We start from the raw sequence: 25,460 nt of genomic DNA on the forward strand, positions 1-25,460 counted from the left end.
GAATGGCTGGTCCAATGCACCCGCAACATGTGACATCACCGGGTAGTCAGACTAGAGGGAGAGGATCTAGAATACACAGGGATACCAACAGAAACTCTCCCTCTACCACGACTACTAGGCTGATCTGCAATACCTCTACCTGTCGTCATGTCTGCAAAGAGCATACCAATTAAAAATGTGCTAAACATATTCACAACATCATTCAAAATGCTTAATCAAAATAAACTACGTTAAACTTAGTTAAAGAAATATATTATCCGTTGAGATCAAATAAAACAAAAGAGGTAAGTGCATATTCCAACTTCACAAATATTTAGCAATATATATTACTACATGTATAATTTTTTTCATATGAAAATAAAAAGTCATTCATAAGTAATTTAAAATAATCTCATATTTAAATTTTTTTTTAATTTACTAGCATTTTTACTCTTAAAACATTGAAAATTAATGTGATTTACTATCGGAGTCTTTAATCAAAACCAAACAAAGAGAACAAATCAACAATAATCAACATAAATCAACAATAGTCAAAAAATCAGAACAACAAATTAACTTTATAAATTATAATAACTAATTCAGAACAAATCAACAATAATAAAACATATTTTAATTAGAATCGGAACATGTTCTAATTAAAATTGAAACTAAACAAGTTCAGTACTCTAAGTTCAGAATTTTAAAAAATCTTAAATTCAAAACAAGTCTAGTACCCTAAGTTTAAAACTAAATAAGGAATAGAAATAAGAACATGCTTTAATTAAAATTCAAACTAAATAAATTCAGTACACTAAATTCAGAATTTTAGAAAATCTTAAGTTCAAAACATGCTCAGTATACCCTAGGTTCAAAACTAAATAAGGAACACAAATCAGAATATGTTCTAATTAAATTAAAACTAAATAAGTTCAGTACACTAAATTCAGAATTTTAGAAAATCCTAAGTTTCAAATAAGTTCAGTATTCTACGTTTAGAACTAAATAATCAACAATAATCAGAAGTCTCAAAACAGCAAATAAACCTTATAAATTATATCAACAAATCAAATTTCAGATAACCCTAAGTTCAGAAGCATTACCTAAAAAAGAGCACTAAAGATGAGAAGAAGAAGCGACATAGACGACAGCGGTGTAGGCGGCAGCAGCAGCGACGTAGATGGCAGCAGAAGTATCGACGACGGCAGCAGCGGTAGCAACTCGTTTAGAATTCGGTAGCTACAACAGCAAAAACGACGAGAAGTGGCTCTTGGAGAGGAGGGGGTTGTCGGGGAAATGAGAGGGGTAGAGAGAGAGGGAGGCGAGAGAGTTATAGAGAGAGAGAAATTCGAATGAGGGGAAGACGGTTTGCATTTCAAAATTTATGACACAGTTACCATCGGTTTTACCGTCGAAAAAATGCAACGGCCACGTATTGCGAATCGCCAAAATGAAGCGTTTCATTAATTGGGTTTACCATTGGATTTTTCCACCGATAAATCTGACCCTAAAGGACACGCTAATTTTTTTTTTTTGTTTTACCTTCAATTATTACCGGCGACTTTATCATCAGAATCATAAATCCGTTGAAAATAATTTGACCTGACGAATTTGATGCCCAACTCATTGATAAATTCGCCGGTAAATTCGCGGCTACTCTGCGACGTTAGATTCAACAGTAAATCTGATAGTACTCGACATTTTTTTTGTAGTATGACAGAAACTGTAATTAACGGTAGTAAACGCTAGACTTTGTGTACCTTGATCGAATATAATTACATTTTTAAGACCATGTAAAATAAAATGGTACATGTCTATTTATATCTACAAAACTAGTAGAACATGTTTGTTTTAGATTCACACAAAGAAATCATCTAAGTGTGATTTTATGTCTATTGTGCTGGTGATTTTATGTCTATTGTGGTGATGATTTTTTGGGTTAGATAATCTTTTGTTTATTTTTGTATAAAAGAATATTAAAAATTTGAATATTTAATATCTATCACTAATCATCTATGTGTTGGAATATATTTCAATCACTATTATTATAATAAATTTATTTGAATATATTTTATTTACTATTACTATAATTGATTTATTTTAGGCAAGCTAATAAGTGTACAATATTATTTGTATAATTGTTTCGTGTGATTATAACTGCTTTGTTTATCACTAGGTTACAAAACTTATCCTATTGTTCTTTTTTCTTTTTCAGATAAGAACCTTGATCGATCAATTATTTCACTCTAGTATCACTTGAATTGGTGGACCTTTATTGTTTAAGAATATGATGTTTTATGTGTAAATATTTTCTTTAGATTTGTTAAAGTGTTCCATATACATCACAGGCAGTGTATAACTATCTTGATAAATCTTTAGATTTGTTAAAGTATTCCATATACATCACAGATAGGATCCAACCACAGTGACTTGAGATTGTTTATTTTGTAAATATTTTTATATATAATCTTACTTACTTGAAAATTATATAAAACGTTTGTTAATTCTTATAATTTCACCAAATTTTTAATTAGGTTATTATATTTTTTTTCTTTTTCAATTGGGTCAAATCCTTACACTACTTTTAATTTTATAATTACATTATTTTTTTATTAAAAATGTTAAAATTAACATAATATTTTTACCAAAATACATGTGGTCAAAGATTTAATTAAGTTTTTAATTACAAATACCTTCAATTTGCGAAAAAAATATTCAGTTAACTCTAATATTTTTTACACTAAAAAGAACTTAATTACAAAATTAAAGCCGTATAAAGACTCAATTGAAAGAAAAAAAAGTATAGAGATCTAATTAAAAGTTTGATAAAACTATAGGAACTAACAGAATAATTAAATCTATATGAAATTATTAGACTATGTTTGTAGTAAATCTTAAACTAAATTTGTGCTAAATTTGAGTTAAATCTGATATCTAAGTATGTGGTGTTAGTATTGTAGAAAATTTTATTTAATGATTTTTTTGTAAAATTTATTTTTGAGGCTTGTTGGGAATAACTTTTTAAGTGCCAGTAATAACTTATTTTGGACGGTGACAAATAATTTGTAAAAAAATGAAACTAAAAGTTAAAAATAATTATCTAATATAAGAAAATGCTACTAAAATGCTATTAGAAAAATTATGTCTAGAAAAAATTAATTATAACCTATATAATTGTAAACTACCCAAAAATAATTTTTTCCGAATTTTTTTTTACATAAATTTTTTTTTTTTGTCCAATTTGTTATTTTTAAAGATACAACTCATTAGACTGATCATAAATAATTCTAATAACTTGAAAATTGAGATCTATAACAAAAAAAAAATTACACCAATTATTTTTATAATCCATATACTTAGACGAACTTGATCTGAACGGATCGTGCTGACCAAACCCTAAATAGTTTACCCATACGAACGATTTTGCAATAACAAAGTCCAGTCAATGAATTATAATAATTCCCTTTCTCCTTTGTCGCATACGGAAGCTGTCCAAGCAAGTTTCCAGCCAACTTCCTTAATCCACAAACACGCGCGATCACTCTCATTTAGCCTTTGTTAATTGAAGTAATTAGTCATAATTAATTAATTAATTATATTCCAAATTGTGTGACTATAATTTCACCCCATTATCAGAAGCTGCGGACATCAAACCTCAATACACATGACTATATTGTTGTTCAAATGGCATTGGTGGTAGGTGAAGCCTCTTCTTCCTTAACTCCTTCACCAAGATCATACACCTATCACGTGTTCTTGAGTTTTAGAGGAGAAGACACTCGCACTAGATTCACTAGTCATCTCTATGCTGCTCTTAACAGGAATGGAATCACAACGTATATTGATGACAACAATCTTCGCAAAGGCGATGTTATTTCCGATGAACTCCTGAAAGCAATTGAAGAGTCTATGTTTGCCGTTATAGTTCTCTCACCCAACTATGCTTCTTCCAGTTGGTGTTTGGATGAGCTCTGCAAAATCCTTGACTGCAGCAAGAAGCTGGGTCAACACATCGTGACGGTCTTCTATGATGTAGAGCCTTCTGATGTGAGGCATCAGAAAGGAGCCTTTGGAGAAGCTTTCACCAAACACGAACAGAGACAAGATGGTGAGAAGGTTAAAAAATGGCGAGATGCGTTAACACAAGTTGCTGCTTATTCTGGTTGGCACTCCAAAAATCGGTAAGCTAACTAATACTTGACTTTTTATTCTGTGCATGTTCAAAGTTTTGTGGAATTTTTTTTATTCGTTTTTTTAAATATTTTTATTTTCAATGTTTTATGTTTTAAGAAATGTAATTATTGGTTTGTTGAGAACTGTGTCTTGTTTTTAAATAGAAAAAACATTGAAAATATGTTGTTTAATGTTTTAGCCATTTTCACAATTTGTTTTCAATTTCAAAATTAAAAATAATATAATTATATTTTTAACTGAATTATAAAAAAAGTTGTGAATATATTTAGTTTGCTAATTTAGTTAATCCGCTACAGATAATATAAATAATTATATATGTTTGTTTGATTGTGCAAGATTTATCCAAGGAAATAATAAGTTAAGAAAAAATGTCAGTAAGAAAATTTATTATTTATATCCAGTAATATTGTTATTTTGAAAAGCTATTTTATTATGCTTCAACATTACTTTGTCTCACGTGATTATTTTGTTGGTATTTTTTTATTATTTTATATATGTTTATAACATCCAAAATAATAAGATAATAATAATACACAAAATATTTTTGGTACATTATTTAAAATTTATGTTTATAATTTTTTAATATAAATAATTTTTTAATAGATCTAAAATAATAAGATAACACATACAAAATATTTTTGATACATCTTCAAAATTTGTTTAAATTTGTGCTTATATTTTTTTAATATAAATAATTTTTTAACATATCTAAAATTATAAAATTGTTAAATAATTTTTTAACACATTCAAAATTTATCCAAAAATAATTGTATTTATTACTCTTGTCAAATAATTATATACCACACTTAGAACCGAAAAAAAATATGATTTTGATAGTATTATTTTAATTTTAATCTAGTTAGAATTTTATTTTAGTTTGTTATTTTTATTTTATTAGGTTTAAATTTAAATTTGAATATTCTAAACTTAAGGGGATATAATTTTGAAGTTTAAAATTTAAATGTATGACTGAGAATATTTGAGATATAATATATAAAAATAATTATTATAATTATTTTGTTAAATTTTATAGATAATAACTAATTAAAGGATAAATTTTGATAGGATATCTAGTGGCACCAACATCTAGGTGAGTGTACTTTTCCTATAAAATAGGAGACTAGATTTTAAAATAAGATAATTAGAGAGATTTTAATTATAAAAGTTAAATTAAATTGTGCTTACCTAAAAAATGGGAGGTGACTTAATAAAAAATTAATTTAATTATATTATTAGATTCAAAAGCTCAGAGATAGTTGAAACTAAATGGCTTAGTTGTTTTACTCTTTTTCAGCTCTTTTTTTTTTTATCTAAACATATAGCCAACAATCTTATTTTAATTGACAGTCTACTTTTCTTCTTGAGTATCTTTTTCACTTAATGTTTAAGTAAACATAAAAATACTAATTATATGTTAGCCTAAACACTGTTTCCTGTGTTTTTTGTTTTTTATTTGGAAGGTTTGATAGAATATCTTGATTTAAGGATTTGAGACATAATATAAAAGTTTAATAATATGGCATCTAATTGAGGGTATTAAGAAATATCAAGATATAAATAATTAAAAATATTTAACAATATAATATACATAGAATCATGATATTAACTATTTTCAAGTAATAATTCAATTTAAATTCTGCTTTCGTTATAACTGATTTTCTTGAGACTAAAACTCATGGGGGAATTTTAGACAATAAGGTGAGAGTGAGACTCAGTTTGGCAATATGAGCGAAGGATAACACTATTGTAACTGGACTGGACTGGTGTGATTCACAAGTTTCTAAAGAAAAAGTTGTTTCTTTATTCTCGTTCTTTGTCTAACTAGATTTATAAAGAAATATCTTTCCTGAATAGGAATGAGGCAGAACTTGTGGAAAGCATTTCTAAACATATACATGAAATACTGATTCCAAAGTTGCCATCTTCAATGAAGAATCTTATAGGGATTGATTCAAGAGTGGAACAAGTGATTTGTCAAATAGGCCTTGGATTGAATGATGTTCGCTATATAGGCATATGGGGAATGGGCGGCATAGGTAAGACAACCATTGCTAGAGCAGTCTTTGAAACTATTCGAAGTAGATATGAAGTTGCTTGCTTTCTTGCTGAGTAAGGGAGCGATGTGAGAAAAAAGATATTCCTGACATACAAAAACAACTTCTTGATCAAATGGGTATTAGTTCAACTGCTCTTTATAGCGAGTATGATGGGAGAGCAATACTTCAAAACTCGTTACGTCTCAAAAAAGTTCTTCTTGTTCTTGACGATGTAAATCATGAAAAGCAATTAGAGAATTTAGCTGGAGAGCAAGATTGGTTTGGTTCTGGCAGCAGAATAATAATTACAACCAGAGACCAACATTTGCTACAGGAACAAGGGGTGCATGAAACTTATGAGGTTGAAGGATTAGTGGAAATTGAAGCCTTTAATCTCTTTTGTTCAAAAGCTTTTAAACTGCCAGAACCTACAGAAGGATTTTTGGATTTGACCAAAGAAGTTGTCAATTATAGTGGCGGTCTTCCATTGGCACTTAAAGTGTTGGGGTCCTATCTTTATTGCAGATCCATTGAAGTTTGGCATAGTGCTATTGGAAAAATAAAGAATTCTTCCCATTCCGATATTATTGATGTATTGAAAATAAGCTATGATGGTTTAGATTCTATGGAAAAGAACATTTTTCTAGATATTTCATGTTTCTTCAAAGGAAGATCAAGAGATTATGCAACAAAGATATTAAAATTATGTGGTCATCATGCGGAAATTGGTATTGATATTTTGATTAATAGATCATTGGTCACAATAGAGCAGGATAAGTACGGGGAGGATACTCTGAAAATGCATGATCTGATTGAAGAAATGGGCAAACTTATTGTAAATCAAGAATCTCCAGATGATGCTAGTAAGCGAAGCAGGTTGTGGTGTGAAGACGATATCGATCTTGTACTTAGACAAAACAAGGTAGGTGCCGACTCTTTTTCACAATTATAAAATGTATAGAATTAATATACTACCTAAGTAACTAAGGACACAATTTATTTAGTTGTTTTCAATCAGCATAGACTTCTCAACGGTTTCTTTGATGTAGGAAACTAAAGCAACACGTAGCATTGTTCTATACGACAAGCGGGATGAACTGTATTGGAATGATTTAGCTTTCTCAAACATATGTCAGCTAAAGCTCCTCATTTTAGACGGCGTGAAATCTCCCATTCTCTGCAATATTCCCTGTACATTAAGAGTTTTGCACTGGAACGGTTGTCCAATGGAAACTCTACCCTTTACAGATGAACACTATGAACTTGTTGAAATTGATCTGTACCTCAGCAAAATTGTACACGTGTGGCATGGAAAAAAGGTAAACCTTTTCATCAAGAAGCACTATCAAGTTTTATTACATTAACAGTTACAGCAAAGATAGTAATGCTCTGATATTTCTTTTGTTCAGTTTCTAGAAAAGTTGAAGTACTTAAATCTGTCAAACAGCCACAACCTGAAGCAAACGCCTGATCTTTCCGGGGCTCCCAATCTTGAAACACTTGATCTTTCATGCTGTTCAGAGCTGAATGACATTCACCAATCTCTCATACACCACAAAAACCTTCTTGAATTGAATTTAATCAAGTGTGGAAGTCTTCAAACACTTGGAGATAAATTGGAGATGAGTTCACTCAAGGAACTAGATCTATACGAGTGCAATAGTTTGAGAAAACTGCCAAAATTTGGGGAATGCATGAAACGGTTATCCATTCTTACTTTGAGTTGTACAGGCATAACAGAGCTACCCACAACGGTTGGGAATTTGGTTGGCCTATCTGAGTTGGACTTACAAGGATGCAAAAGGCTTACTTGCCTTCCAGACACCATATCTGGATTAAAGTCCCTCACGGCTTTGGATGTTTCTGACTGCCCAAATCTTCTCCTTCAATCTTTGGATTCTCTTTCTACTCTAACCTCATTGCTTTTATCGTGGAACAAATGTGTGGAGGTTCCAATAAGCATCCATGAATTTCCCATGCTTAGGCATCTGGACCTAAATGATTGCCGTAATCTGGAGAGCTTCCATCAAGTCTGAGAGAATTGCAGGCATCGCGTTGTAAATCACTGGATGCATCCGATGTCAATGATGTTATATCAAAGGCGTGCTGTGCCTTCGCCGCATCAGCTAGCCAAGATGGTGATGACGTCATGCAAATGTTGGTTGCAGGGGAGGAAATACCATCATGGTTTGTCCATAGGGAAGAAGGTAACGGAATAACAGCCACATTTCCACATACTGAAACCATTGCACTTGCTATCTGTTTCCGATTGAGATCAACATCAAGGCGCATCAGAGGAGAGCCTTCGGTTATCTGCAATGGCGAAGAATTCATCACCGAGACTTTACTTGCAATGCCGCTGATTGGATATTCTCCGCATTTTTTCCTTCTATGCTTGAGAAGTGACTATTTTGTTGACCAATCTTGCCAAGATTATCTCTTCCAAATGTTATTTCCTAACGATTATTATGGAGATATCACAGTAGAGAGTTCAGGAGCCCGCTGGGTATGTACGCAAGACATTCAAGATTTGATGAAAGCTGGAACTGAAACAGCAACATGAACATCATCTCACCTTCTCCTCCTGTTATTTATTTTGTAAAAGGTTAGCACCTAAGATAAAATGCACTCATGATAAACGTAATTTCTTCCCTAAAATAAAATTATATAATTTTCCATTTGAGGAGGTGGCCAAGCTTATCTAATAAAAGAAAGAATGTCGCATATTTTTGTGGTTCATGGATCTTTTGTTGAGATTACAGATTCTCTTTACTTGCTCTATCAAGATATGCATACTTTTATAAATTATAACAAAACATGTATCTGTCCACTGATTCAAGCGAACATCTTCCTTTGGAAATTCAGATGGATTGTCTCAAATATAAGTACCATGCATCATATTTCTTTGGATTTGATTGTGGCAACAAGCAAACATGAATTTCTTCACAAATCGCTGCTGGTCCCCTGAATCTGCAATAGTTTTTGCATACAGAACATAGAACTTTATGTCGGGTTGTGCCCCCGACTTGCACCAACATCAGGTGGGGATTAGAGGCGGAGCTAAATAAAATATTAGAGTGAGCTAAAAATATTTATACAATAAACTAAGATTAAAATAAAATTTAAGGGAGGGTTAAACTGAAATTTACATATAATTACATGTAAAAAATTAAAATTAGGGGGCGATGCCCCCTTTCCTACCACCCGGCGCCGCCCCTGGTGAGGATACTCCGATTTCCCTTCAACAAAAAAAAAAGAGGATGAATTTGAGTATATAATGTCTTTTTTATTTGTTTTGCGAAAAACTTTTTGTACTTCTTTGACTTACTTTGCTGATAATGCTGCTTTTTCGTTCTAGAATTGTTAGTTTAATTTTGTTAGATGTTAGTTAGTCGCATTTTCAATTTTGAAAAAGGTTAGAGTAAACTACTAAAATAGTACGCGAAAGTTTGTAGCACTGATAAAATGAACCTCAAAAATGCTAACGACAAATAAACCTTTGAAAAATTTAAAAACACAATAAAAAAATGTGTATAAAGTTATTACGCTTTTTTCAATTCAAAGTTATAATATAAATACAGATTGAGGAGGTGTATAAAACTATGAATCATTATCTAGGGATTAAAAATCATACTTGGCTGCCATGAAGAAAAACTCCTGGAAAGCGTTGTTGAACACATACATAACAAGTGGTCAACTATACTCTTCCATTGGCAATTGAGGTATTAGGTTCCGACCTATGTGGAAGAAATGATGATTTCTGGCATGATTCTATTAATGAAATAAAAAGTGATCTGCATATCAAAATTTTCATGGCATTGAAAATAAGTTGTGGCTATTTAGTGCCAGTAGAGAAGAACATTTTTCTTGACATTGCCTTTCTTTTCAAAGGAGAGAACTGATACGCACATTAAAAATGTGAGTCTTGGGTCTGGAATCAATCAATTTATCTATCTATTTTCATTACATAAAAATTGATGCCCCTAAAATCTTTATACATTAAAATTAACCAATTAAATTTTAAATTAAAAAAATTAAAACCATAACTCCCACAATTAATTAGTTTATTATATATTATTCAATAAAAATATAAAGTATTAATTAAATACAATAAACATCTACATTAAAAATGTCATAATAATATTATCATAATAAATTTTAAATTACAAACTATTCAAATTCCATACCATTTGACATACTTATATAATAACTGCTATTACTTCATTTCACAATTCGTGATTCGCCCCCGAAAAATATTTATACCAATAAATAAAAAAAAGCCTATTTATTTTAAAATGATTCTATTAGATGATTAGGTACATAAATATTTTTAAAATAAATTTATAAAAAAATACTCTTATTACCTTTACTATTTATACTTTTTTTTTATTATTTTGTAATACTTTATGTATAATTATATTTTAAGATCTTTATAATTATACTTATTTTAAATATATTATTTAAATTAAAGAATCAATTTTAATCATTTTTTTAATACTATTTTAAGTTTGTATCACTTGAAACATTGTATGACAGAATGAGTTAAAAAAAAATATTAACAGATACTTTTACACAACACGTACACACAATACATATTCTAAACATTTTTGAAAAACTGATGTCAAAGGAAAACCACAAAAAATATAAAAAAAAATTAAAATTTTTGTGCTACAACATAAAATATTATTAATATGTAATTTTATTTTATACTATTTAAATTATTCTTATTACAAATAGCTTATTCAATATATTATATATACACACAATAAATATTCTAAAAATTTTTACTTTTACTATTATAGATGTAGTTAAAAAACTGTATACATTATGCAAAGAAAAATAAGTAGATGACAAAGAAAAAATCCACAAAAAAAAAAATACAAAAAATGAAATTTTTGTGCTACAACATAAAAAATATTATAGAGTCAAATTATAAAAAAATTTAATCAAATTCTATCAAATTATAAATTACTAACTCAATAATTATTATAGATTCAAAATTAAATTAAAAATTTTAGATTAAAGTGCTACAATAACTTTTATGCTATTTTATAAAGAAGCAAAAAATTATTGGATACAACTACCTTAAATCTAATTACACTCTAAGATAGCAATGACACTCAAGTATCATCTCAATTGAAAAATTTATACAACTTCACACTTATATTTAAAATCAAAGTAAATGATTTTAACTATGCTCTCAATAATACACTATTACCAATACATTTGTCCCAACAAAAAAAAAAAAAAAAAACTGAAACTCAACTCCTATTACAATAAATAAAGCATGTTAACATTGTCCTAATTTTTTTTTAAAAAAATAAATGGAACAAAACCACTAATTGAATGAAATTAGAATCATAAAAACAAATACCAAATTTTTTTAACCCTCACAAACAGAACTCAAAAATTTTAAACAACCAAATAAACAGAACAAAATCACTAATTGAATGAAATGAATGAAATAAATTCATACAAAAAATCTTAACAAAAAATAAGTAGAACAAAAAAAACTATTGAATGATTTCAACGAAACAGATTCATATAACAAAACATAAAGGGATTAAAAAAATGAGCTAAATGAAATAAATTCATACCTAAGGCTGAAGTTCCATTGGAATTCTGAAAGTGTAGCGATGAAGGGGGAGAGGGGGAGACGGAGCATCACGGAAATGACGACAATGCTGACTCTCTGAGACCTATGCCATCGCTACCTGCTCAGGACGAAGCAGTGAAAACGACAATACTAAACGGCGACAAAATGACGTAGTGCACGATGATAGCAAAGAGAACAACAACACTCTGTTGCTGAGGACAAACGGCAAGAAGAGAGATATTGAGAATTAGTAATTACAATAATATGCAAAAACCCCGTTAAGTTTTAGCTGGCTATCATAGGGCCTTGGTCCAATAAAGATTTCCATTTTTTTTTAAGAGCAGTAGGTTAAAGATAACCTCCTTTGAAGTTCCCTGTGTGGATCCAGGCTTCTGCGCTGGCTTTGCTAGCTTGCTTGACTGGCTGTAAGACGCTCAATCAATCGGGCGCTATCCCATAGCTCCCTTCTTGCTTGATCTACACATTCACGCCCTTTAGAGTTAAGGAATGATGGTTAAAAGTTCTTGCTTTTGAGTTCCCACTCTTACTATTTAGATAATAATTCCTTATTGAATTGAAGCGGATAAAGCTCAAATTTGTCTCATTTGAATAGAAAGTCGCTTTTTTCTCCTCCGCCTTTGAACGCCGGTTTGGGGAAGTTAACCTTCAATTTAATAGAACGGTGAAAGAGTAAGCGCTAAGGCTTTGAATGCCTTAGCTAAATTAACCTGTACCTAAAAGGAAAGATCTCCGCATAGGGCGAGGGTCAAGCTCAACTACTGGGCCGGGGGAAGAGTCTGCAACAAAATCAATTGAATAGCTCGAAATACAGAAATGGAAGTCCGGTAAGCGTATTGATTCAAGCAAGGGAATTGATTTAGGTAGGGCTAGTTAAGGCGCCGCCTTCTTCATAGAAGTCGCCGGGTGGTATGAACTCCAGAGCCCTATTCTGGTTACAGAGTGCGAGTATCCGACAAGTAGGTTAGCAAACAGGTGAATCAATAGGCTTTGCTCCTGCCTTCGCTTCCAGTAGAGAAAGAGTACTGTCCTTCAATCGATTTTTACACAAGCTAGGATGTCTGGTAGGTAGTTCTTTCATGGCGAATCCCTGTATTGAACTCATACCCGTCGGTAGTCTTTCTTCCCGCTTAAAATAGACCCGATTCCAGTGTATCGTCGAAAAGGAACTTCGCTGCTGGTTTGGAACCCTTAGCAGACTCCGGTGATATTGAATCAGCCAGAAGGTTAACTCCTCACCTTTGAAATGGAGCTTGAGCTGCTAATAAATCCCTCTGTTCTTATTTCACAGAATCCAGGAACTTCCATAAATAAGGTAAGAAGTTTGTAGGAAGCTATCCGAAGATAGGACATTCTTTCATCTAAGGCAACCAAAGCCTTTAGCTACTCAACTACTTGAGCTCATTTGATACCAGACAAGCGCTCATTGGCTATCAGGGCCAGAACCACTCAGATCAGAAATGGGCTTCCTAACTCCTTTTATAGGAGTGCGTATGAGAGAATCATGTTCCAGAGAACTATGAGGAAGCATAACCCAGTAAGAAGAAGAGCTAGCTACAGAGAAGATCCCAACAACGGCTATTTGAACACCGCTTACAGTACCAGCGGTTGCTGATTCAATTGGCTTAGATTCAATAGCTGCCGAGTCGATAACCGGATTCTTCAATACGGATACAAAAGCTCACTCATTCCGGAATGGCCGAGTAGATTCATGAGAGGCAAGAGCAGGAACCACTGCTTGACTGGAAAGACGAAAGGCGGAAAAAGGAAAAAGGCTCCTTAACCCACTCACTCTGAAACCCAGAGAAAGAAAATGAGCCAAGCCCGTAGGGTGTAAATGGATAAGACCAATAGAGAATCAAAAGGCAAGATTGAGAAATAGAAGGCCAGGCTTGTCGCTTAGAGAAAGGGGGGGCTCACTCTGAAAGAGGACATCGACTACCAGGTCTCTAAGGAAAGAGGACCTTCTCCCCGCTTTCTATTCCTTCCCTTATTCTACTTCCTTGGTAGTGCTAACTAATCAAAAATCTCCTTAATCCTTTCCCTAGGTACTGCTCCACGGTACCTGATGTCAGTAAAAGAAGTGCTTCGGGTCTATCTGCTCCAGAGAAAAGAGATGTATGGTATGCCTCACCACTTTCAGATTAAAGCAATGATGAAATAAAACAAAACACACACAAACATGGAAATACCCTATCAGAAGGGTTCTCGGTAAGACCATACAGAAGTAGCCAAACTATAGTTCCATGGGTTGATCAGTCATTAGGGAAACCTTCCTCTGCCTTGAGGAATGGGACCGAAATTGCATCATAGAAGAAAGAGTAGTAGCCGAACCAACTGACATAGCTAGATCATCATCAAAAGAGGAGGCTTCTGTTCGCTCAACCATTGCAGAACCACCGGGGAAGGAAGGTTCCTAGGATGCGCACAGTTGCTATGTATGTGAATGCTGAGCCACATTCGACCTCCTCTGTCATTCCGGTTTCCTGGGATCAAGTTCATGCCTCCCTAAGCAATCCATTTAGGGAATTTGCACTAGCTAACTGGAATGTTGAGTCTCAAGGAAAGGCGCAACGGATCTGTACACTACAGACGACCAAGTGTGTGTTTGGATTACAGTTATAGAATTGATTTTGCAAACTTGATTTTGATGAAAAGTAAGTTTGTATTAACGTGATTTATGTTTGGCAATTTTTATATTAAAATGGATTATAATAAAATAAATGTTGTTTGGATTTTGCTACTCAAAATCACTTTTAGAGAAAAAATTACTAAAAGAGACATCAATTTAAATAATTTTTTTATATTATCCTATCATTTTACTTTAGATATTTGAATAGATCTTAGTAATTCATTTTATAATAAAAATATTTATCATATAAATAAACATTATTATTTTATAATAATAAAATAATATCTATCTTTTGAGGAAAAAAATACAATAAAAAATAAAATTATAAAAGAGAGTATGTACTATACATTCTATAATGTCAAACAAAAAGAAAATGTTCTATAATCTTTTTAGTATTTTATTACTCTTTAATTTATATCATTTTGGAATATACATTTTTATTATTTATGACTCTTTTGTTACTTATATTTAGTATATAATAAAAAATAAAATAAAATACAATAAAAAATACAATAAAAACAAAAAAAAGAAAAAAATTTCATATCAAACATAGTATATAATAATTACAACCAACAATATGTATCATATGAACAAAAAAATTACAATAAGAAGTAAATAAAATTGATATGAATAAAATAAAATAAAAAAATAAAAAATTTTATACACAACATAAATATAGTACAATAAAGGATAGAAAAAAAAGAATTTATATAAACAAAAAATAATAAAAATTAATAAAAATAAGAATTTATATCAACAATAGTTGTCATATGAATAAAAAAGTACAATAAAAATATAATAGAGCACTAAAAAATAACATCAAAATACTAAAAAAATAATATAAAAAATATTTATCGTATAAATAAAAAATACAATAAAAAATATAAAAATCAAAATATGAAAGAGAGTACTAAAAATAATAAAAAACAATTAAATTTTTTATCTTGGCAGTGATTGAAACAGATCTAAAAAATTTTGATAGAAAAAAAAATTCAAAACAAAGAACATACACAACAAATGAACGAAAAACTACTGTGAAAGTTATGGTTACTTACATCTTTTTTATAGAAGAGAATAGAGGGTAGGATTGGTAGAAACAGAATAAATTTTCCACTTAATTCCTCCAACGACAATCAACTTTCTCAACGTGAACGCAGAAGCAAGAAATTTTAGCTTCACGTAAACGTACGTTCAGAGCTGAAAGTGGGTTTAGAATTCTAACAAATTGCCAAACATAAAAGTGGGACGTTCAAAACACTCAAACGGGCTTCTCTCTTCTCCAAAGTGAACCCCAAACACACCCAAGTCATTTGGAAGGCAACATGGATGTCCCAGACACCGGTCTTTTATCGTTGTGGTAGTTACCCATGGGTCATTTTGCTGGGACTGTTGGATAGTATCAGCTACGCACCCGCGAGGGCTTGTTAAAGAAGGCGGCAAGGGGTCCCTCATCCCCATGACACATGGCCTAATGAAAGAAAGAGGTTATTTGTTTGGCGCCTAAAAATTCTTTATGCTGGTGTAACCCTGTAACCTTTACCTACCTAGCCCTTGTTTTTGTTCTAGACTCGCTCGGATATGAATGTGCAACAGAGCGAGCAGGGAGAAAAAATCTGAAGTTTGATCCAGTGCAGAGTAACCTGTTTCCCTTCAGACAAAGGCGCCGGAAGAGATTGAGAATGGTAGCCATGAAAAAGAGAAGAGTAAAAGTGGGTTCTGTGAAATGGAAAAAAAAAAAAGTAGAGTATGCTAATCACTGAGTGAAGGTAAAAAATCTAGAGTTGCTCAAATGAATTTTAAAAATATTTGTGATAAAAATAAAAAATTAATAATTATTATTAAACCTCAATGAGTTATATTTATAAATTATTTGTTGTGCTCATCATAAAAATTCAAAACACTTTAGCTTACTAAAGACAAACCCTAATTAATAATACCTTTACCGTTCACTTTTTCTCCATAATTATATCCTTGTCCGTTTGAGTTACACTTTCAATACCCACTCTGATTACTTTATGAAATTCTTCAAAAATTATAATTCTTTTTTCTATATTACGAATTGAAGTATCTTGTTGTAGTAATTTCAGTACTAATTTCTGAAAAAGATCATTTTCTTTTCTAACTTGCGTCATTTAGAATTTCTGGATATATAATGTTATCCATGCATCTTCTGCTTACTTTCCTCTCAATTCACACGCACTAAACCATGATATTTATTTGCTATCTGTTACGATGGGTAACCGGAGATTAATGGGTTGGATCAATTTGGCTGGTCCAATCGTCTGAAAGAAGAAGCCTTCAAGTGAGTTTGTAATCCAAGGCCTCCGTCCGACTTGTGTGTGAGAAAATGGGGTGGTACCTACAAAGACACTCCGATGCCAAAGTCAACAAGGGAGTAAAACAGGTCTAGAGAATATTGGACTTCTTAGATACCTGAGTGTATTTATAGGGGTAAACCCATAACCACCGTTGGAGTAGTTCCGCCATTTAAGGTGGATAATCGTCCCTTTATCAAGTTGAGATACGGCTCCTGGAAGTAGGTAGAGAGATTTTAGGAGCAGTTACTGATCTGCTAGCTAATCTTCGTTCCGACTTCTTCAGAGCAAGTCGTGGTAAGAACCGACTTCGTAGGAAAAAGGTCGTGTAGAGTGAGGCTCAATCCTTTGGATTGGGTCTTTCGTTTAGACTTGGGCCTTAGCGATGGTCAGGTATGAACACTATCTAATCTTTGTTAACATAACAATTATTACTAAACACAACAATGCTAAAAAGTAAAAACAGCATTGCATAGTAAATAGTCATTTTCAAAAACTGTAAATACCCCTCTCTTTTTCTTCTTTCTTCCTCCTCTTTCTTCTTTGTCTTCCATAACTATCACCATTTCCCCTGCAAAATTCACCTCTCTCCTCTCCAACTAGGCAACTACCACCATTACTGCCGCCATCACCATTACCACTACCGCCTCCACTACTCTCGGACCGGTTCCAAAGCGCCAATTTCTTCCCGGCGCAAACCCAATCAGTTGTTTTGAACACCACATACTCAAATCCTTCATTCCCGGCTTGCTTACCCAGAGTGAAGTTCTGCGGCACCAGCAGAATCTGTCCTTCCCATATCACGTGGATGTTTAGTTGGCCTATCTGAATTGGACTTAAGAGGTTGCGAAAAGCTTGCTTGCCTTCCTGACAGTACTCATGAATTAGAGTCCCTCAGAATTCTGTGTGCTTCTTCGTGCTCAAGTCTTTGTGATTTGCCACATTCTGTGTCAGTTATACCTTTCTTAAGCATCCTTGACTTACGAGATTGTTGTCTAACTGAGGAGTCGTTCCCTTGCGATTCCGGACAGTTTCCATCGCTGACGGATTTGGATTTATCAGGCAACCATTTTGTTAATTTGCCAATAAGTATCCATGAACTTCCCAAGCTTAAATGTCTTAGCCTAAATGGTTGCAAAAGGCTTCAAAGTATGCCCGAGCTTCCTTCAAGTATAAGAGAACTGAAAGCATGGTGTTGTGATTCTCTGGACACACGCAGTTTCAATAATTTATCAAAGGCATGTTCTGTTTTTGCATCAACTAGCCAAGGCCCTGGTGAGGTCTTGCAAATGGTGATTCCAGGGACGAATATTCCATCATGGTTTGTTCATCTACAAGAAAGTAACTGCTTATTAGTCCCCTTCCTACATCATTGCCATGCAAGTGAAAGGCTAGGAATTGCTTTATGTTTCCTAGTGCGGCCTTCCAAACGCTGGTTTTCCCTCTCACTCCGTTTGGCCATTGGCAATGGTGATAGAGTCATAACCAGCAGCATTCCTATTTGGTATCATCAAGGTTATCACCTGTGTATGTTTTGTATGACCAATGATTGTTTAAGTGATCAAGAAACTCGGAAAGCCATTCATTTTTAGCTGTTATTTGAAGATATCAATGTTGAATATCCACCAAAAATATTGAGCTCTGCTGCATGTTGGGTGCATACTGATGAAATTGAGCATTTGAACAGAGGGGAAACTGAGAGGCCCAAGAAGAAAAGATAAAAGATGCTAGAACAAGCATTCATTGAGGAAATGGGTGTGTTGAGTTTAGGAAACAATAATTATATTTTTTGTGATGATAAATATATATTTGGTTGGGTTGAAAACTTAAAAAGTTTGTTTGATGTGAGTGTCGATTGTGCAATGTGCAGGCTCATATGATAGTTGAAATTGACAAAATGTACTAAACTATTTTGGACTAATTGAACACTGAATGGAGCCATAAGTTTGCTGTCTTTTTTGATCCAATAAAAACATACATGGAGACTCATTGATGATATACACAGTGGCGGAGCTTAAGTCAGACAAAAGAGGGCTATGGCCCCAAACTTTTTATAAAATAATTAGTAGTAATTTTTTAAAAAATAAAAAATAGTTCAACTGACTTAAATATTTTAATTTTATTATAATTTAAAGTATCCAAATTCAATTTCTATCTCATACTTTTGTTACATAATAATTTTTGGTGAGTGGGTCACAACATATCAAAATTTTAAAATAAAAAATAAAAAAATCATTACCCACGTGTGTATAACTTATTACCCCTGCTTATTTCAATTTTGATTTTCCTCTTTTTTTGGGCAACACGTCAATTCAACTTTGATTTATTAGATAATTTTTTGGATTTGATTTGATTTTAAAAAAAAAAGATAAAAATAAAAAAAATCATCTAATAATAAAATAAAATCAAATCAAAAAATTATCTAACCAAAAAAAATTATTTAACAAAAAAGATAAGAATAAAAAAAGATGATCTAACAAAATAAAAAATAAAAATTATTATTATAAAAATACTATAAAAACACATTGCTTGCTGCTTTGCCTTTCATTATGCAAAATACGTTGCTATTTTGCTTCTCATTATAAAAATTCATTGCTTAAAGAATAATTATATTTATAAATTTTATTTTGATATAAATATTATTATTAATTTTTTATGTTAAATTTATGGCCCTCCCAAAATTTTGTTTTAAGTTTTGTTACTGGCTACACTATATTCAAATCAGTTCCGATAGTGGTAATTTTGAGAAACAAAGTTGCTGATCTTTAACCAAAGAAAATAAGAGTTCCACAAACTATTGAAATTAGAGCCTCACCATCTCAGGCCCAAATTTTATTGTGCAACCCAAACAAAAAAGAGCAATAAGCCCGTTGTGTTGCTATTTGGACAAAATCAGCTTAGGCCTGGGTCAGATGGCAACTTTGTTTGCCTCACATAGAGCTGCACCGGGTTCAAATTCTCATGGAGGAATATAAAACCATGTTAATGGTGTGTACCCATGTAATGTGTGTAAGTGTGTTGTGTGAGTGTAATACATGGGTGTAATGCCTAAAATTAGGGGATGTTCAATTCACTTGACCAAAAAAAAAAAAAGGAAGAAGACTGCTGGTAAGTGGATCAAACCTATCTTCATACATAACCTAGTCCATTAGCATCATGAAAAAGAAAAGATAATGTGCTACTGCTGGTGCACAATTCGGGTAAAGCAATTAACCAAGAAAAATGGTGCTTTACTTTTTCATTAAGCACCAAAGCAGAAAAAAAGAAAGTAAATCTTCAACTTAAACTAAATCAAAAGAAAAAGGTTTCCATTAACATGCAAGTTAATTACTTATTGAATCCACCTTCCTTCTGCATAAGCATTTTGGGTAACAAAAGAAAAATGGAGTCTACTTTCTTCTGCCGTGAATCAATGGTTAATATTGAAACTTGCGGTCAAAGTACAAGATTAATAATTTTGATTCGTCAAACCCATTGAGGATCTATTACCAATGAAGTCGGCACCGTTCACCTCTGTTTCTCAATCCCTGATTTTCTGGTCTGATTGACGAAAGAAAGAAAAGACCTCATCAGGTTCAAGATTCAACGTGTTGATTTAGTTCAGCAAACCCTAGAGTTGGTAACAGTACTCCATACAAAAGAAAAAATTAACTTCAGTTTGTCCAAAGAGAGTGAACCAAAATCAAAGTTTCATTTAGAGCTTCTCTATTGTTCTTGCTCAACGTTTTGGATAGTGTTTCTTGTTGAGTTAAGAAATTAACTAAATTAATTAATGATGACAAACATTATTTTTAGGCAATTATCTAAATAATGTTAATTATTTATGATTAAATATTGCAGGCCAAAATTGATATACAAAGCAGCAGCCCAAAGTGAATGGAAAATATAAACAAGGCTGGTAGGCTACAAAAACAACAATAGCCCAAGGAAATCAAAGAAATGAAAATAGATAGGCCAAACGGGTTGCATGAATCAAAACCAATCTAAGCCCGTATCCATCACTCCAAGCTGATCCCTCTCATTTGCTTTTACCAAAAGCAACGTTCACTTTTCATCTTGGTCAGAAATCACATAAGTGAGAGAGAGCTTCTTCCCTAAGCTATTCACTAAAGAAGCAAGAAAGAGAAGGTTAAGCAAAAAGAGGTTGAGGTCTAATCAACCATATCAAACCAAATCAAGCTAAAGCAAAGGTCAAAGGTAACCCATTTTTAATTACATGCATTCTGCATTCTTCTCTTCTTCCCATCTCTCTGCCAGTCCAAAAATGGAATACATGAAAAAGTTGATCTCTGTTCTTCACTGCTGTGCATCTACGGTTAAAAACTATGTCTTAGGGACCAAGTAGTTTTTTCAATGGCCAAGATCTTTGTTCACCTTTAAAAGACTTTGTGTTTGCAATCTTGAGGCTTTCGGTCAACAAAGAAAGTCAGAACAAAAGTACCTAAATTGAGGATTAATGGAAGAAAGTGAATGGCTAGATTGGTGAAGCACACAGCTCAAGGGTTGTCCTAGGGGAGAGTGATTTAGCAACATGCAAGGAGATACAAAAGAAGTTGGTTCACCATTCAGAAGCCAAGGAGAGATAACCAGTGTTCTTGAGGTGTATGTTCTGAGAAGTTATCTCTGAGAGAGTTCATCAACTTAGACAGTGCTTTCTTTCAAAGAGGCATTCCGCCAGAATGAAGAACTAAATCAGAGTTGTGCTAATCTGGTTTATCACATATATATAGCAAAGAGGCTGTTGAAGAAGTCAATCTCCTTCATGTTTTACATATTGTAATTTACTTTTCAATGTTTATCTTTCTGTAATTTCTTGAGTGAAAAGGCATAATGAGAGAGCTCAAGTAAAAGCCAATGAGTGGAAAGAGGCTAAGTGATACACTTGAGAGAAAAGCCTAGAGTCATTTCAAATTTCTTTAGGTAAGTCTGTGTCTTGTATCTTGTACCTGTGAGGTATCCATTTCTTAGTTGGGTTAGCACTAAGAGTGAAGAGTTAAGTATTAGCATAGCCAAAGTCAAGTTAGGTTAGAACTTGAGTGTGAAAGGATTGTGTCAATCCTGTGGAATTGGTGTATGTAATACTTTAACTATAGTGGAAATTCCACCACTGTTGTGGGGAAACTGGATGTAGGTTGCATAGCACAAGGCAACCGAACCAGGATACTTGATGGTGTCAGCTTTTCTCTTCCCTGCTCTGTTCTGTTTTCTGATATTCATGAGACAAAATGAAATTGTTTCATAAATTTTTCGTTGCTGAGTTCAAACAGTTTCAGATTGCAAGTTTGTTTTAAAGGGTTAAGTTTATTAAAGTAAAAGAAGGTCATAGATTCAACTTCCCTTCTCTAAACCTTCTACAACCTTCATTTCTACATCAAAAGAACATTCTACCAAGATGAAGAACTACATATGAGAGTGCTGAATCCGGTTCATCCTATAGTTTTAGAGCTGTTCAACATCATCTCCTTCATAGTTTATCATTGAATATTTTGTTTATATATTTTATCTTCCTTTGCTTCACTTCAGTGGAAAAAGGCATTTAAGTGAGACATTAACAAAAAGCAATAGAGAGAAAAGGTAAAAAGAGGTACCTGAAAAGAAAAGCCAATGTTTATGTCTAATCTCTTTTGAATGTATTTCTGTTTTAATTCTTGTACCTAGAGGTATTCCTTGTTAAGTTGGGTGAGCACTTAATGCGTTGTGAGTCTAGGGAGTGAACCTAGTCAAGTCAAGTTTAGATAGAAGCTTGATTTATCCTTGATAGGATTAAGTTGAATCCTTGAGAATTGGTGTGTATAATATTTAAAAAGATAGTTAAAATTCTACTTCTGTTATGGTAGAGACTGGATGTAGGATGTACTGCACAAGATAGCTAAACTAGAATATATGGCTGTATTATTTTCTTCTTCCCTATTCTATTTTTATTTTCTATCGTTATAAGACAAAATGATTGTCTACTGCATAATTAATCTCGCAGTCTAAACAGAGGCACTGTTTTATTTTCTAATTTGAAGATTAATTAATCAAATTTAAAAAAGATTATAGATTTAACCTCTTTTTTCTAAATCATAAAAAACTTTCAAAGTTTATAATTGAGAAAAAAGATATTAGAAGCTGATATGGTTGGATATTGAAAGTAGAATCAACATTTCCAATGATGAACACGGAGGAGATGCATAGATGCAGTCTCAAAAATGCATATGAAATTTTGAAACTCATTTGAATAGCCAGTTATCTTGTTAAGTTATGATTTAGGTTGACTTTCATGTTTCAATTTTGTACTAAAATAAGATTAGTAGGCTGTTGGATTTGCTATCATTGTTATCGTAGTTGTCCTATGTTGTTGTCATTAGGATTGTTGTTGATGTTGCTGTAGTGAGAATTGAAATTGTTGCTATAACTCCAGTTTAAATTTTGTACTTTTTTATTTCATTTTACTTCAACTTTTTTTACCTTTTATCTTGACACTCTAGGTTTAGTTTTTTCGGTCTCTTGGGACCAATTATGAGTAAATTTTATATTTATAATTATTTTGATATAAAGGGTTTTGAACTTATAATTATACTTACAAAGATTACTATAAAAGAATTTTAAATTAGCTTGAATAATCGATTTATTAGAATTAAATATTTATCCTTGTTAAGCTCATTTTAATATACACATGAGACTATATGTTTTTATGAGATTATATGTATATTTGATGAAGTTTTATATCATTTTAAAACATTTGATTTTACTCGAATATATATTTTTGAAGCATTGAAGTATTTGTTGGTACTCACTTACTTTAAAATTGTGAAATATGTTTGAAATTTCTTATGATTGGAAAAGTATGATTGGAAAGAATTTTTTATGAGAAAATATCATTTGATTTGATTCGATACCTTATATATTTGAATGATCAAAGATTTGTTATATTTGAAATTATATGTTTTGAATTGGTTTGGGAGGCTCGTATTAAAAACCGTAGTTAATGGCGGTCATGACGTTAACTTAGATGCATCTAACTCAAACCTCAGTTAGCGAGGACATTGCTAGCCTAACGTATAGGCCACACGTTAAATTTATTATTCCGTACGAACACACGAGAGGAAAAGGACTACCTTTTAGAGGTGGAATTTAGAGGTGAAGCCGTCCAAGTGTGCATTATTTGATTTGATTTCTGTCTTGAGAACTCTCTTATTGATTTGCTTATTAGTATGAATTATTATTTTTTAATTAAAATTATTTTAATAATAATGTTTATATGGTCTCATATAGATTATAAATATATTGTCTAGTAATTGAGTTACAAAATTCATTTCGTTTTTTTTAAATATTTTTTAAGAATAAATACTTGAGTATGTGAGTCTTTTTATTTAAAAATAGTGATCTATTACTTTTTAAGTTTTTAGACATTGTATATTCTATATATCCAGGGACGGACATACCGGGGGAGGAGAGGGGGCGAATGGAGGTCTCCCCTAGCTTTTTTAAAAGAAAATTAATAGTAATAAGTTATTAAGTATGATTTAATTTCTTAAAAAAGTTATTTAATATGTAGTTTAATATAAATAAAAGTCTAATCTAACTTAAATATTAATGATTTCTAATATCTAAAAAGTAAGTAACAATATTTAAAAAAATCTGAAAAGATATTATTACTAATATTTTTAAATTAAATAAAATTTTTCAAATCTCATAAAGTGAATTTTTTTCTTCTTGTAAGCGTCATTCTTGATTCATTTGGTATTGATTCTCCATGTTTCAACTACTACAACTGAGAGATCTTTTTCAGCTATAAATATTGTGAAAAATAACTCAGAAACAAAATGAAAGATGAATTTCTTGCTAATTGTCTTTTAATTATATTAAAAAAATTACAAAAAAATTTGACAAAAATTCTATTATTGATGAATTTTATGATACGAAAAATTGACTACTTTGTTAATAAAAAATACATACATATTTTTTGTATTTTAAAATATATTCTCTATCGGTATATTTTTGTAATACATTTTACATTATATAATTTTTTGTATAATTTTTTAATATTATATATGTTATTAACCCATGATAATATTTCTGGATCCATTCTTATATATATCACAGACAAAATTCAATCATATTAATTTATTTTATATTTTTGTTAAAATAATATATAACTATTCATTTTAGTACTCGCAAAGTTATTAAAAATATTTATGCTCTTTTATTTAGTTTATATTTAAATACAATTTCCCTGTACATGAACACCAGTCATAATTCATTTTGGGTGTGATACTTATAGACCTCATAGCATTTCAAATGGCCAAAAAAAAAAAAAAAAAAAAAAAACTAAACTCAACTGCTTATAGTAGTTTCATAAACAACTAACAGTTAAACGATGCCTGATTCAATGCTTCTTGAAACTTTAGAGTATTAAAACTCTTTTTAAAGAACTAAACAAAAGTTACCATTTATATTTCTTTTTGTCTTTTTTATTTAAAATTTATTTAGACTAAGATTATTATTTTAATTTGGGCCATTTTAAGCCCATTATAACATTATTATAAAAGATTTAAAAAACTGAAAAGTCAAGTATTAATTTTAAAAGATTAATTTTTTTTTAAAATTAAAGTTATTTAATTTGAATCAGAAATTTAATTTAATTTTAAAAAGAATAAAAATAAAAAATTATATTTAAACTTAAAAAGATAAAATTATCTTTTTTAAAA

At 31.5% G+C, this 25,460-nt stretch overlaps 1 long non-coding RNA gene and 1 pseudogene across 2 annotated transcripts; one reads left to right on the forward strand and one right to left on the reverse strand.

Annotated features, from left to right (window-relative positions):
- The first annotated feature begins 3,442 nt into the window (after nucleotides 1-3,442).
- Nucleotides 3,443-8,944, forward strand: LOC107635068 (TMV resistance protein N-like; annotated as a pseudogene). The gene is made up of 4 exons (XR_015881081.1): nucleotides 3,443-4,157; nucleotides 6,025-7,128; nucleotides 7,256-7,525; nucleotides 7,616-8,944. The product of XR_015881081.1 is annotated as a TMV resistance protein N-like (transcript).
- LOC110271291 (uncharacterized) lies at nucleotides 7,516-10,012 on the reverse strand. Its single transcript, XR_002361857.2, has 3 exons — nucleotides 9,841-10,012; nucleotides 9,096-9,445; nucleotides 7,516-8,790 (listed from the first exon to the last, which is right to left on the reverse strand). It is a non-coding gene; the product is annotated as an uncharacterized LOC110271291 (long non-coding RNA).
- Between the last annotated feature and the right edge of the window lie 15,448 nt (nucleotides 10,013-25,460).

The sequence above is a fragment of the Arachis ipaensis genome, chromosome B4, assembly GCF_059453495.1.
Source record: "Arachis ipaensis isolate K30076 ecotype BB chromosome B4, ASM5945349v1, whole genome shotgun sequence".
In the NCBI taxonomy this organism is placed as follows: Eukaryota; Viridiplantae; Streptophyta; class Magnoliopsida; order Fabales; family Fabaceae; genus Arachis; species Arachis ipaensis.